Here is a 15,074-nt window from a genome sequence, read left to right as displayed (position 1 = left end):
CACCCACATAGGGGCTAACAATCATGTGTAACTCCAGTTCCAGGGGATCCGATGTCTTCTGATCTCCTTGGGCATTGCACAACACAGGTGCACTTACACACATACAAGCAATATACTCATACACATAAAATAAAAATAATAAATAATGGGGCTGGAGAGATGGCTCTGTGGTTAAGAGCACTGACTGCTCTTACAGAGGACCAGGGTTCGATTCCCAGCACCCACATGGTGGCTACAAACCATCCTTAACTCCAGTTCCAGGGAAATCCAACACTCTCTTCTGACCTCTGCAGCATTGCATGATGCCCGTGTACTCACATACTGAAGGAGAGTGCTCCTCAGAACCCCCCCATCCTCTGAGAAAGAGCTGCCCTCCGCCTGACTCTGGAAATCCCCTAGATTGTTCAAGCCCTTTCTTGATACATCTGTTTATGGTTTCTATGGAAATGGTCTAGGGGCAGGAGAGGAAGAATGTTCTGCCCCAGGTAAGCTAGTCAATGGCTGTATAGGTTAAGGCTCTGGAAATCAGCCCTAGATTGTTCGAACCCTTTCCTGGTAAATCTGTTTATGGTTTTTATAGAAATCCCCTGCTCTGCGGTTTTTGTGCTTAAAAACCCTGTGTTCCCATGGCTCTGGGTCACAGTGTAACTCCTGAGCTTGCCTGTGTCCCCGGCCGGTCAGTTTCAATAAAGCAGTTAAGTTCTCCTGAGTCTCAGTGTCTGAGTGGTCAATTCAGGGAATATTTTCGGACCCCAAACATTTTGGGGGCTCTGTCCGGGATTCCCTAAAAGACCCTCGGTCTGTTTTCCTGTCTTTTTGTTCTCCGTTTGGTGCCCAACGACATCAGATGTGGTTTCTCCCATGGTGAGCCTGTTTTGATTTCTGTTCTGGGTGTCTGGATGTCTGGGGGCTCAAGGGAGAGAAACTGGACGCAGTATTGCTCTCCAAGCTGGAGGACGGGGGACGCTCCAACCTTCCATCTGAATGGTTGACCACTTGTGCCCTCTGGGCCTTCAACCCTAACTGCTCTCACAGCAATTCTCTGATGGATGCACAGCACATTTATTCTGTGTCAGTCAAGTCTTGAATGGATCTACCCGATCTGTCTGTTTCTTGTTTGTCTTTGTTTCGGCATAATCCTTTTCTTTTCCATCATGGGTTAATCCCCTTCATCTGAAGACACTCTCCTTGACTTAATTCTTTCTCATTTTAAGGATTTCCAGAAGGTGGCCACAATCTCTGGAGACTCTGTCTATTCGGGGAAATTCTGTACCCTTTGTTCTCTCGAATGGCTGTCTTTTGATGGTGACTGGCCCCCCACTGGGTCCTTTGATGTTAACAAACTTTCTTCTGTTCAGGCCATGATCCTGAGAAACCCAGGACACCCTGACCAGGTCCCCTATGTTATGGCTTATTTTTACCTCTTGGACAAGCCTCCCAAATAGTTAAAACCCCATTTACCCCCTTTTCCCTTGAAGCCCTCCCTTCTGTCTCTGGGGCCCCAACAGCCTCTTCATTGGTCTCACCCACCTCCTGTCCTTCCTCCTTCAACAGAGGACCCCCTTTTAGACCATCCCCCTTATTTTCACGCCCCCGTCCACTGCCCCTTCTTCTTCAGCCTTTCCTGTCTCTCCTCCTTCTCCTGCCTCTACTGCCACTCCTTCTTCTCCAACCACCCTTCCAATCTTTACCCCTCCCCACACACATTTGACCAGCCCTATAGGCCTGAGATGACCCCTGCCATCCTTCCCCTCTGTGCTATGGACCTGCCGGATTCCTCTGGCTGCAGTTTTCTTGTTTATTCTCCTTTCTCAACCAGTGATCTTTATAACTGGAAATTACAAAATTCTCCTTTCTCTGAAAAACCCCAGGCTTTAATTGGGCTCCTGGAGACTACCTTTCTTACCAGTCCACCTGGGATGATGTCCAACAACTCCTTCTCACCCTCTTCACCACTGAGGAATGCACCTGGATCCTCTCTGAGGCCTGGAAATAGGTACCAACTGAAAATGGCTGATTTACTGAGGATCCTGAGGTGATTGAGGAAATTTTCCCTCACCACCACCCAGATTGGGATTCCAACACTCCTGCAGGTAGGGAGTCACTCAAACTCTACCACAGATTCTTATGGGGGGGTCTCCAGGCTGCTGCTAAAAAGCCTACGAATTTGTCAAAAGTCAGTCAAGTTTTGCAGGGACAGACAGAGGCTCCAGCACAGTTCCTGGAGAAGCTTATGGAGGCCTACAGGGCTTACACTCCTATTGATCCTGAGGTGTTAGAAAATCAATGAGCAATAAACATCGCCTTCGTGACCCAGTCTGTTCCTGATATCTGGAAGAAATTGCAAAAGTTGGAAGGCTTCGAAAGTAAGAGTCTCTCTGAATTGCTTGAAGTCACCCAAAAAGTCTTCAATAACCATGAGACCCAGGAGGAACGTGAGGAACGTCACAATCAAAAACTGGCACCAGCTTTGGCTCTAAGAGAGGGTGAACACCCCCCCAGAAGATATCTGCCAAGAGATCAGAATTGGCAGAGGGGACCAGGCCCTTGGGCTGGCCCCCTAAAAAGAGACAAATGTACCTACTGTAAGGAGATGGGAAATTGGCTAAGAAATTGTCCTCAAAAATGCGAGGGAACTCAAAAGGTACTTGAGCTAAAAGATTGAGGGGGTCAGGGCTAGTCTCCCCTCCACAAGCCCTGGCTAACCCTGAAAGTGGTGGGGGGGAGGCCTATTGACTTTCTGGTCGATACTGGAGCCACCTTTTCAGTTCTGAAGAGACCCCCCCCCTTGGGCCCCTGACAGGATGACAAACTTTTATTCAAGGGGTCATGGGTGGCTGTACTTACCCTTGGACCACCAAAAGGACTGTTGACTTGGGCACAGGGAGGGTCCAACATTCCTTTATGGTTATCCCTGACTTTCCTTACCTGCTGCTGGGCCAAGACTTGCTAAGTAAACTCAATGCCTCAATCCATTTTGATAAATGTAAGGTCAATGTAGACACCACTGGGTTTGTTCTCACCCTGCAGGCTGAGGACAAACACTGTCTTCATGAAGGGCCCCCTCTGGACCAATTGCTGTCCCTAACTGCTAAATTGATGCAGGAGATCCCTCAGGTCTGGGCTGAGGGAAGCCCCCCAGGATTTTCAGCCCACCAACCACCCATGATGGTCTCTCTGGAAGCCACTGCCAGCCCAGTCCAGGTATGACAATACCCGATATCCTTTGAAGCATGAGCCTCTATGCAGGTTCACCTAAAAAGACTGTGGGAATCTGGCATCTTAGTCCCCTGTCAATCCCCTTGGAACGCCCCCCCACTCCCTGTGAAGAAACAAGGGACTAATGATTATAGACCCATGCAGGATCTGAGAGCGGTGAATGAGAGTCAGGGACATACACCCCACTGTGCCTAATCTTTACACCCTCCTGAGCTCCCTGGCCCTTGACAGGATGATTTATACCATCCTGGATTTGAAAGATGCTTTTTTCAGTATCCCCTTGGACAACGGGAGCCAACCATCTTTGCCTTTGAATGGTAAGATCCTGAAGAAGGGTTCAGTGGCCAACTGACCTGGACAAGGCTTCCACAAGGGTTTAAGAACTCTCCCACCATTTTTGACAAGGCCTTGCATGAAGACCTCCGAGGATTCCAAACTGCCCACTCCCAAGTTTCTCTTCTGTAATACATAGATGATTTGCTCCTCGCCACCTCTGACCGCCCCTCTTGCCTAGAGGCTACAAAAGACTTGTTGAAGGAACTTCAAGGCCAGGGGTACAAGGTGTCAGCTAAAAAGGCACAGATCTGCCAGGAGGAGGTACAGTACCTGGGGTTTCAATTGGAAGGGGGTATGCACAGGCTCTCCTCTGCAAGGAAAAAGGCCATCCTGGACATCCCTGTTCCCCGAAGTCAAAGACAAGTCAGAGAATTCCTGGGGTCAGCTGGATATTGTCACCTGTGGATACCTGGTTTTGCAGAGCTGGCCAGGCCTCTATTCGAGGTAACAACGGGGGGGACCCTCAACATTTTCCTGGGGAGAAGAACAACAGCAGGCCTTTCACAACTTAAAACAGGCCTTCACTTCTAGCCTAGTTCTACCTGACATCTCGAGGCCCTACTACCTTTATGTAGATAAACAGTTTGGTGTAGCAAAGGGTGTACTTGTTCAAACTTTGGGCCCCTGGAAGAGACCAGTAGCCTACCTCTCAAAAAAATTAGACTCAGTTGTTGCTGGATGGCCAGCCTGTTTGAAGATCATAGCAGCCACTGCAGTCCTAGTTAAGGATGCTGATAAGCTCACTGTGGGACAACTGATTGTAAACACCTCCCACGCTATTGAAGGCGTGCTGAGGGCACTGCCTGATCATTGGCTCATGAATGCAAGATTAACTCATTACCAGTCTCTTCTATTAGATGTGCCCTGTCTGACATATGTGGTGACCAGTGCCTTAAACCCTGTATCCCTACTCCCTGAGACTGAGTCTGAGACAGTTGTGCATCACAATTGCTCCGAACTGCTGCAGCATGTCCAGGGAAGCCGACCTGATTTCACCGACATACCATGGAAGAACCCTGACTTGGTGATGTACACAGACAGGAGTAGTTACATAAAAGATGGAGTCAGGTATGCAGGGGCGGCAGTAGTCAACCAGGAGGATGTCTTACAGGCAGAAGCCCTGCCCAAAGGAACCTCTGTACAAAAGGCCAAACTGATAGCCTTGATTCAGGCTCTAAGACTGGGAGAGGGTAAGACTGTCAACATTTACACCGAGAGTAGATACGCTTTTGCCACTGTTCATGTACATGGGACCATCTATCGAGAAAGGTCTCCTGACATCAGAAGGAAAGACAATTAAACATGAACAAGAGATCATTGATTTGTTAAGGGTCATATGGATGCCCCAAAGGGTGGCAGTCATTCATTATCCAGGACACCAAAAGAACAACACACCTGAGGCCCAAGGAAACCAAAGGGTGGATCAAGTTGCCAAAGAAATAGCAGAGTCCCCATCTGAACCTTCTCTCCTAGCCCTGCTAGATCCTAAATTACCTGAAAAGCATTCAAACACAGAAGAGGATGACATTTCCAGACAATTCCAAATGGGTATGTCTCCTCAGGATGGAGACACACTTCAGATGGCAAGGTCATCCTCCCCTACCGCCTGGGGGAAATGCTAGTTCACCAACTCCATGAAGGAACCCACATGGGAAAAGAAAAGATCAGGTTATTACTAACCAGATGCTTCCAGTTTCCTTCCTCAATAGCTACTATACCTCCAGATGTACGGAATGCCAGATGACTAATTCCTACCTGAAAAATGATAAATCCTTATGAAAACATGAAAGAGGGACTGCCCCCAGAGTCCACTGGGAGGTAGATTTCACTGAGGTAAAGACGGGACAGTTTGGATACAAATACTTACTGGTTTTTGTAGATATCTTTTCAGGATAGGTGGAAGCCTTTCCCACCAAGAAGGAAATGGCAACCACAGTTGCCAAGAAGCTGCTGGATGAACTCATTCCCAGGTTTGGTGTGCCCCTGGTGTTAGGATCTGACAATGGACCAGCGTTCATCTCTCAGGTAATTCAGGCCTTAACAAAGGCCCTGGGAACAAATTGGAAACTACATTATGCATACCATCCCCAGAGTTCAGGACAGGTAGAGAGGGTGAATTGGACCCTTAAGGAGACTTTGGCTAAATTAACCTTAGAATCTGGTGCAGACTGGGTGACTCTCCTCCCTTTTGCCCTCTTCAAGGCTAGAAACTCCCCCTATATCCAGGGAATAACTCCTTTTGAGATTCTTTTCGGAAGACCCCCTCCCCTGGTCCCAAGATTAAAGTCAGAACTGTTGGCTGAAGTATCTAATCACAAAATCCTCCAGTCTATTGGGGCATTACAGGCTGTACAGGAGCACCTCCACCCCCTGATCCAGCACATGCACGAACTGCCTCCAGCTACTCCACATCCTTACTGACCTGGAGACATTGTCTGGATAAAGTGACATCAGAAGGAGACATTGGCCCCTCGGTGGAAAGGACCATTCACTATGATCCTGATGACTCCCATGGCAGTGAAGGTGGATGGACTGCGCACCTAGATTCATCATTCATGCATCAAGCATGCCCAGGTTGACCAAGAAAAATGGAACATCACCCAGAAGACCCCTGAAACTTTGATTGGTAAAAGACAATTCACCTGTTCCTCCAGTGTCTCTATGACTCTGCTCCTGCTGACTCTACCCTATGGGATGGCCCCCCAAGGAGTCTAACATCCCCAGACTTATGTCTGGAAAGTATCTGATACACAGACAGGGAAGGTTATTATGAAGGTGACACCTCCTAACCCTCAGATTGCTCCCCGGTTTGAAACCGACTTATGTTCTTTATGGTCAACACTGGGTAGAGAGGCTACCTGAAAACATGAGGGATACCAAATGAGTGGTCATGAGGGGGGTGATGGCACAGAGACCCCTGCTACTGGATGTAGGGCCAGCACCACAGATGCAGAAAAAGCCTTAGGAACTGCCTTCTACGCATGCCCGGCAAACACCGGGACTGACTGTGATGAAGGAACCTATTACTGTGCTTACTGGGGTTGTGAGACATGGGCCCCAACATGGTATCCACTTGAACAAGATCCATACATTAATAATCAATTGGAAAAAAACAGGTCTTGTACAGTTCCCAAGACCTGTAATCCTCTTATTGTAACCTTAAAACAACGGGATGTCTTTACTATGGATCAGAAATGGGACACAGGCTGCACATGGGGACTGAGGGCCTATGTATCTGGCATGGACTCTGGTACCCTATTTACAATTCAAAAATTCCCCAAACCTGTACTGCCTCAACCCATAGGACCTTTGGCAGAACTTAAGGCAGATTCAGCTCCCTCTCCTTTAGAAACCCTGACTAAACTGGTCTCCAGCCTGACCACTCTCCCAACTATGAGGATGATGCCACTGAGGGATGAAGATTTCCCTCCCCTTCTAGAGGGGGAGCCCCTTATAAATACCATGAAAGCTACCTTCCAGTATTTAAATACCACAAGCCCTGAGATGACCAAAGACTGCTGGCTCTGCCTGGCTCCCCAACCACCCTACTACATAAGTTTTGCCCTCACTGCAAAAAGGGAGGAATTAAAAATAGTGCCCCTGAATGACACTGCCTCATGTTCCTAGGAAACTACTTTCACCCTAGGGGATCTGAAGGGGCAGGGGCTGTGCTTCACGTCCAAAGAATATCCTTTGACTGCTTCTCCCTACCTCGAGGTTTGTAATCAGCCCTACACTTTACCTGGGAAAACCTGGTCTATAGGAAACAATTGCTTGCTGCCCCCTGCTCCACTTGGTTTGCTTGTTCCTCTGACCTAACCCCTTGTTTGCACCCCCAGTATTTCATAGGGAGATAGGAATTTTGTGTACTGGCACATGTCATGCCCCAGGTTTATTACTATGGAGGGAATGCTGGCAGACATCATATGGATCTCTCTTGGTCTCAAAGAGCTGCAGCAGCCTCTGTTTTAGTTCCCCTCCTTGTGGGAATGGGGATAGCAGGGTCCGCCACCATAGGAACAGCAGCCTGGGTCATCAGTAATCAAAACTTGAGAATCTTGAGCGAACAGGTTGATAAAGATATTAGGAGATTACATGCCACCGCCTCCTATTTAGAACAACAACTAGACTCACTAGGGGCCTTGATTTGCTTTTTCTCAAGGAAGGTGGACTCTGCATGACTTTGGGAGAAATGTTGTTTTTATGCTAACCACTTGGGTGTGATTAAAGACACCCTGGCCCAAATCAAAAAGAGTCTTTTAGAACGAGAAGAACTCAGAAAAAGTTCCCAAAACTGGTTTGAGTCCCTATTCTCCTGGTCACATTGTCTTGCCACCCTTGTCACTGCTCTGGCCAATCCCCTCTTAATCCTTATAGCACTGTTAACCTTTGGATCATGTATCTTTAATGCTCTAGTCAAGTTTGTTAAACAAAGGGTCTCTGCTGTACAACTGATGGTTATGAGGGCCTATTATAATCCCCTAGATGACACATATGAATCAATGGTTTGAGTCAAGAAAATTCCCCAAAACAAAAGGGGAGAATGAAGGAGAGTGCCTCTCAACCCCCCCCCACCCTCTGAGAAAGAGCTGCCCTCTGCCTGACTTTGGAAATCCCCTAGATTGTTCGAACCCTTTCCTGGTACATATGTTTATGGTTTCCATAGAAATCCCCTGCTCTGCAGTTTTTGTGCTTAAAAACCCTGCATTTCCACGGCTCTGGGTTGCAGTGTAGCTCCCAAGCCTGCCTGCGTCCCTGACTGGTCGGTTTCAATAAAGCAGTTAAGTTCTCCTGAGTCTCAGTGTCTGAATGGTCAATTCAGGGAATTTTTAGGACCCCAAACAATACATGCAGAGACAGTAAAGAATGCTCATGAAGTTTCAGATGAGAACAAGGATTTTATTGAGATGTGGACTATATACATGCCCACAAAAAAAGTTTGTCTATGTTCTGTTCATGTCCTGAAATTATGAGTCATGCTGAATTGAAAAGTAATTGAATAATTCATTTGGTAGAGGAAATTTCAAGACAGCATAGCATTCAGGCTGGGTTATGCTTATTTCTGGAGACTTTTAATAGGTTTGCAGTGAGAGTCAGGAGGAAAAGGAGGGGCAGAAACATGTAAAAGAAATGTGCAGTATGAATGTGTTTAAAGTTGCAGACAAATCAAGAGCAAAGTAGCCAGAAATGTTAAGAGATCAGTGCCATTAAAGAGTTGTACACTTTGTACTGGAACAAGAGGAGAGATTCCCTGCAGATGAGACTGGGTGAAACTGGGTATGAGCCAGTCCAGGGTGAAAACTGAAAATTCATTTGAAAGACTTGTTAAAAAAATTATTTTATTTTTACTTATGTGTAGTGTGTATGTGTATGTGCTAGTGAATGTGGGTGCCTGCAGAAGACAGAAATGTAGGATCCCTGGCACTGTAGTTATAGGTTATTGTGAGCCACCCAGTGTGGGTTCTGGGAATTGAATTTAGGTGCTCTGAAGAGTGGCAAGTGCTCTTAACTGCTAAGCCATCTATCTCTCCAGCCCTGGAGACTTTAAAAAAGAAAACTGCTGATGTGATAGCACAAACCTTTAATCCCAGTGCTCGGGAAGCAGAAACAGGTGGATCTCTGTGAGTTGGAGACCAGCCTTTCTACATAATGAACTAGGGCTATATAGTGAGACCCTGTCTGAAAAAAAGCTAGAATTGCAGGGATGTCCTATTCAGATATGGCCATGTAGGGAAGTGTTTTTTCCCCCCAGATTATGTCATATAAGAACTCAGAGGCTATGTCATCTGTGGTCCAAAGGAGCCTGGATACTGCTTGATGTAGCAGAGGAGCTTGATGTCATCAACATGGTGTTGGTTTGGTAGGTGTACAGAATGAAAGGTATGTGATCACAGAGGCTTGCAACCCAGATGTTTAAGGAAAGCCCAGGAGGCCAGCCAGTATGTAGCAGGGCCAGGGAGCCCATAAGAGGCCAATTCATGAGGCTGTTGAGATAGGGATGTCAGAAATGAGTGACATCTGCTGAGTAAAATTGCAGGGACCTAATGAAGCCAGATGGAGAGAGAGGCTATGTGTGGTACAAATGACAAGGTCATAGGGGTGGGTGTGCCCAAGCCTGGAATGCTGGGCATGGAGCTACTGGATTTAATGTTTATTGTTATTTTTTTTATTTTATTGTATTATTTTTATGTGTATGCATGTTTTGCCTGCATGTAGGTAAGTGCACCCATGTCATGCAATGCCCGCAGAGGACAGAAGAGGATGTCGGATCCCCTAGAACTGGAGTTACAGACAGTTGTTTGCTGCATGTGCATGCTAAGATTTGAACCTAGGTCTTCTGCAAGAACAACCAGTGTTCTTAACCATTGAGCCATCTCTCCAGCCCCAACATTTACCATTATTAACATTATCCAATCTTTCCTTGTTATCTTTCCATTCCTCCCTTTGGGAATTGGAATGTTTACTCTGTACTGTTGTATATTAGAAACGTGCAAAGTGTATTTTGACCCTATAAAGGCTCATAGCTAAGAAATTGCCTTGAGTCTTAGAAGAGACTTGAACATTGGACTTTTGAGCAATGTTGGAACTGTTATAACTGTAGGGACTCTTGAAATTGCACTAAATTCATTTTGCATTATGAAATGGCCAGGGCTGGAATGTTATGGTTTGAATCTGAAATGTCCCCCACAGGCTCAAGTACCGAATGCTTATTCTCTTGCTGGTGGTACTATTTGGGGATGGTGCAGAACCTTTAAGGATGGGACCTAGGGGCTGGAGAGATGGCTCAGTGGTCAAGAGCACTGGCTGCTCTTGCAGAGGACCTGGGTTTGATTCCCAGCACCCACATGGCTGCTACCAACTGTCTGTAACTCCAGTTCCAGGGGATCTGACACCCTCTTCTGTCCTCCATGGGCATTGCATGGCATAGGTGCACTTACATATGTGCAGGCAATACATTCATACACATAAAACAAAAAGTAATAAATTAAAAAAAAGATGGAAGGTAATTGGTGAAGTAGGTCACTGGGGCAGGTTTTTTATTTTTATTTTTATTTTAAGTGTATGCGTGTATTGCCTGCATGTAGGTAAGTGCACCCGTGTTGTGCAATGCCCACAGAGGGCAGAAGAGGCTGTCGGATCCCCTGGGACTGGAGTTACAGACAATTGTTAGCTGCCATGTGGATGCTGGAGTTCAAACCTGGGTCTTCTGTAAGAACAACCAGTGTTCTTAACTGCTGAGCCATCTCTCCAGCCTTTGGGCTGGGTTTTTGAAGGTTATACTCAGTCCCTGATTCAAGTTCTCTCTGCTGCCTGGTTCACTACAGTGTGAAAGGCTCCACCTCTTGTTCCTATCACCTTGTCAGAGACACTCTGCTATGTCATCCCTGCTAAGGTGAACTGAAGCTGTGAAATCATGAGCCAAGATGAATATTTCCTCCTTTAAGTAATTTATTGTCTTAGTTTGGTTCCTGTTGCTGTGATAAACACCATGACCAAGGCAACTTAGGGAAGAAAGGGTTTAGTTGACAGATTACAGTCAGTCATTGAGGGAAGCCAAGGCAGGAACTCAAGGAGGAGTTTGAAGGAAAACCAGTGGAGGACTGGTGCTTACTGGCTTGCTTCCCCTGGCTCATACTCAGCTACTTTCCTTCTTTTCATTTTTATTTATTATGTGTACGAGTGAACTTATGTACATGACTGCATGTATATAAGTTTACCACATATATGCAGTGCTAGTGGAGGTCAGAGGAGGGTGTCAGATCCCCTGAACTGGAGGGACAAACAGTTGTGAGCTGCCATGTGGATCCTGGGAACCAAACCCAGGTCCTCTACAACAGCAGCAGGTGCTCTTGACTGCTGGGCCATCTCTCTAGCCCTCTGCTACCTTTCTTATGCAGCCCAGGCCAATCTGCCCAGGGATAGCCCTACCCACAGTAGGCTGGACCCTCCTACATCAATGAGCAGTCAAGAAAATGTCTCACAGACATGCCCACAGGCCGATTTGACAGAGAAAATTCCTTAATTGAGGTTCCCTCTTCCCACTGACTAGCTTATGTCAGGAGACAAAAACTAAGCATCACATCTACATCAGACAATTTGGTCACACTGAAGCAAATGTAATTAATATGCACAGCCAGTGTCAAAGGTAGGTTTGGACTAAATCTGCTTGACCTTGAAATCCTTGTAAGTCGTGGGCTTATGCTAGGATTTAGCTATTGGAGGCAGCAGAGCAAGATTCTGGCACGAGCTCTGGTGCCTAGTGCTTTGTGGGTCAGCGTTTCAGGGTGGACAGTGGTGAGCAGAGGGATTTTCTCAACCTGTGGATCACTTTGTCAGTTGGCCAACATTGCGCACCCACAGCTGCTCACAGGGTGTCTGCTTTGCAGCGACTCTCTTGCCTGATAAAGCTGTTGTATCAGAGTGTTTGCAGAATTTCTTCCCAACATGGGTTTATTTCTCCAGTCAGTGCAGGGTTATGAATTCAGTCCCACCCACCAGCAGCAGGTGTTTATGTTTTGCTTCACCCTTTTGTATACTTGTTTGTGTTTTGTTCTGAATGAACCTTGTCTCTCTTTCCTATAACACAGTTCTCTCTGGAGAAGCCACTTTTGACAGTCACAAGTGAAAGTTTGATGTGGGTTCCTGTTGCCACTGTCCCCGCCATGACACCTTCATTTGGTACTTTTATTTATCAGTACCTGCTCACATGGGGTCTTTCCTGCTTAGCTTTCCAGGGACTGAGTCTTCTGAGAATCGTACTTTAGAATGCTAATTCACAAAACTTCTGCTAAAACTTATATTCTTTTTTCTTTCTGGTTTTTTTTTTTGTCTTTTTGTCTTTGGGACAGGGTCTCTCTGTAACCACAGCTGTCCTGGAACTCACTATGGAGACCAGGCTGGCCTAGATCTCACACAGATCTACCTGCCTCTGCCTCCCAAGTGCTGGGATTAATGGTATGCCACCATGCCCGACTAAACTTATATTCTTTTCTTTCCTTCAGCCTCCAGGTCTCCAGCTGGTGCCAGGAGGTAGACAGAGATGAGAGATAAAGACAGAGATTAGATTCAAATAAGTGTTGAGATACAACATCTCCAATCCTTGGACTCCCTCACTATTTGAAGATCATAATGGACCTAGTCAGTAGCACAAACTAGAATAGAAACTTGTGATGATTCCTTATATAGAAGGTCTAAATTAGTTAATTTATTTATCTAAGGACATTTTATTCTTTCAAAGTTATCACTACAATGTCATGTATACACTTTGTAAAATTTTTAAACAATTCAGACATTTATAAAGAGAAGCCATTGGAGAGACACAACCACTGTTAACAAGTGCATCCTTTCAGAGTCTTTTATATAGAACTATACATACCTTGCATTATTAATTATTGATTGTGTCCTTCCTCTTGTTTGTTGTTATTGTTGTTGAGACAGGGCCTCCTGTAGTTCAAGATGGCCTCAAACTTGCTATATGGCTGAAGATGACCTTGAACTTCTGATTCTTCTGCCTCCACTCCTTAAGTGACAGTATTGTAGGTCTGAGCCACCATGTCTAGTTTATGCAGTGCTGGGGATTGAACCCAGGGCTTCATGCTTATTAGGCAGACACTCTACCAAGTGAGCCTCATAATTTTTTCTTAAGAAGATGTCATGAGCATTTGTCTATGTCATTACAAGTTGCCCTCATTCTTTCTAACAGATGTATGGATGTCTCCAAAACCATTTCTTTGATTTCAGGCATAATGAGATTAGAGTTGATTTGCAGATTACCCCCAGCTCCATGCTGGTTCTAGAAGATTCCCAGTCACTTGTCTACTTTTACCTTTCTTGCGCAGTGGCTAACCTGGTGTATAGCTACCTTTTTGCTTCTAACTTTTGTCTCCAGCTGTCTGCTGCCATCTCTTAGGATAGGAAGCCCAGTTTTATCTTTTTCCAGGTGTGAATCTGGTCCTTTCAGATTGTGGTCTCTTCTGTTGACCTGCTACTCTTTCTTCTGTGCACAGCTGCTGATGGAAAAGGTGACTGCTGTAGACCCAATGCAGCCTGATCTCATGTGTGTCTCCGGAATGTGAGCCTCCATTTTAACTTGCCTCAGATTTCATGTGAAACACCCACAGTCAGATTTTTCTTTGCTTCAACTTCTTAAACTACAATTATCCTTGAGCTATAAGTTCATCATCCAAATATGTATTCATCACAATGTAATGTATCACAAGTATACTTGTTTTTGGGTAGAAAGGTATGTAGACCTTTCTGTTCCCTGCATCCTGTATGACAGTACACAAATGAGAACCAGCAAGCACCTTTGAGCCACAGAGAATATTTATTAGCTTCTCAATTTATTAAGTGTCCAGGGAACTTAACTCCTCTCAGGGTCTTAGTTTCAAATCTCATTGTTATTTTGAGTAGACAGCTTGGTTGGTTGGTTTGAGACAGAGTCTCACTGTAGCCCAGACTGATCTGGAACTGACTGAGGTTGGTCTTGAATTTGTGGCCATCCTTTGCTTCATCCTCCCAAGTGCTGGGATTACAGGAATGCACCACTCTACCCCCTGAAGTAGACAGGTTTGAAGGGCATCTACTTATAAGGCATTTGAAACCACCCATGGTAGTGGTTGTGATTAGATCTTTCCTAACTGCTTTTTTGGTGGTGATGACTCATTTCTCCTAATTTTCTAGAAAAAGTCACACTTTTGCTTCCCAGGAGATGGTAATAAACTGATAGTTCATGGGTGGAGTCTACATGAAAGGCTAAATGGGTGAGTTGTTTGATTTGTTTTTTTGACAGAGTGTCTCATGTAGTCCAGACTGGCCTCAAACTCAGTATGCAGCTGATAAAGAACTTGAACTACCAGATCCTCTTGCCTCAGCCTGCCAAGTGATGAGCTACAGATGTGCGCCACAGTGTCTGACTCATGAATTTGTTTTTGGAACCAAATGTGTTTGTTAGACGTAGAGTTTCAGTTTCATTTTCTGATGAAATATGTGATATGAAAAGAATCGGCAGAGGCCGCCTAGAGTGTTTGTGTTTCTATTACTTAAAAACTACTTACAGCAAAATATGGTTCACAGAGAAAATTACATAATAAACATGTAGTTCAATCCATAGTGTAAAGGTCCATGAGCCATGAACCATGACTCAGTATGCAACAGAGTATTATTGGCACTCCAGATGGACTTTCTTCTCAGTCACAGTACTACTCTGCCATCAGAAACCACCAGCCTAAAGGTATTGCAAACCCCTCCCTCCCTCCCTCCCTTTTTTCCCCTCCCTGTCATGATGGAGATTAAATCCAGGGCCTTGAGTAGTCAAGGATGACCTTGAACTTCAGATTATTTAATTCTACTTCCCAGGTGCTGGGATTGGGATTACAGGTATGTACCAGCTGTGTACCACTTCACCTAACCCTTATTTTTTCCCCCTTTTTTTTGAGACAGGGTTTCCCTGTAGCCCCAGCTATCCTGAAACTCACTATGTAGACCAGGCTGGCCTTGAAATCTCAGAGATCCACCTG

The sequence above is a fragment of the Nannospalax galili genome, unplaced genomic scaffold (genome assembly GCF_000622305.1).
Source record: "Nannospalax galili isolate Female #2095 unplaced genomic scaffold, S.galili_v1.0 scaffold337, whole genome shotgun sequence".
NCBI classification, from domain to species: Eukaryota; Metazoa; Chordata; class Mammalia; order Rodentia; family Spalacidae; genus Nannospalax; species Nannospalax galili.
Note: the sequence above shows the minus strand (reverse complement) of the source record.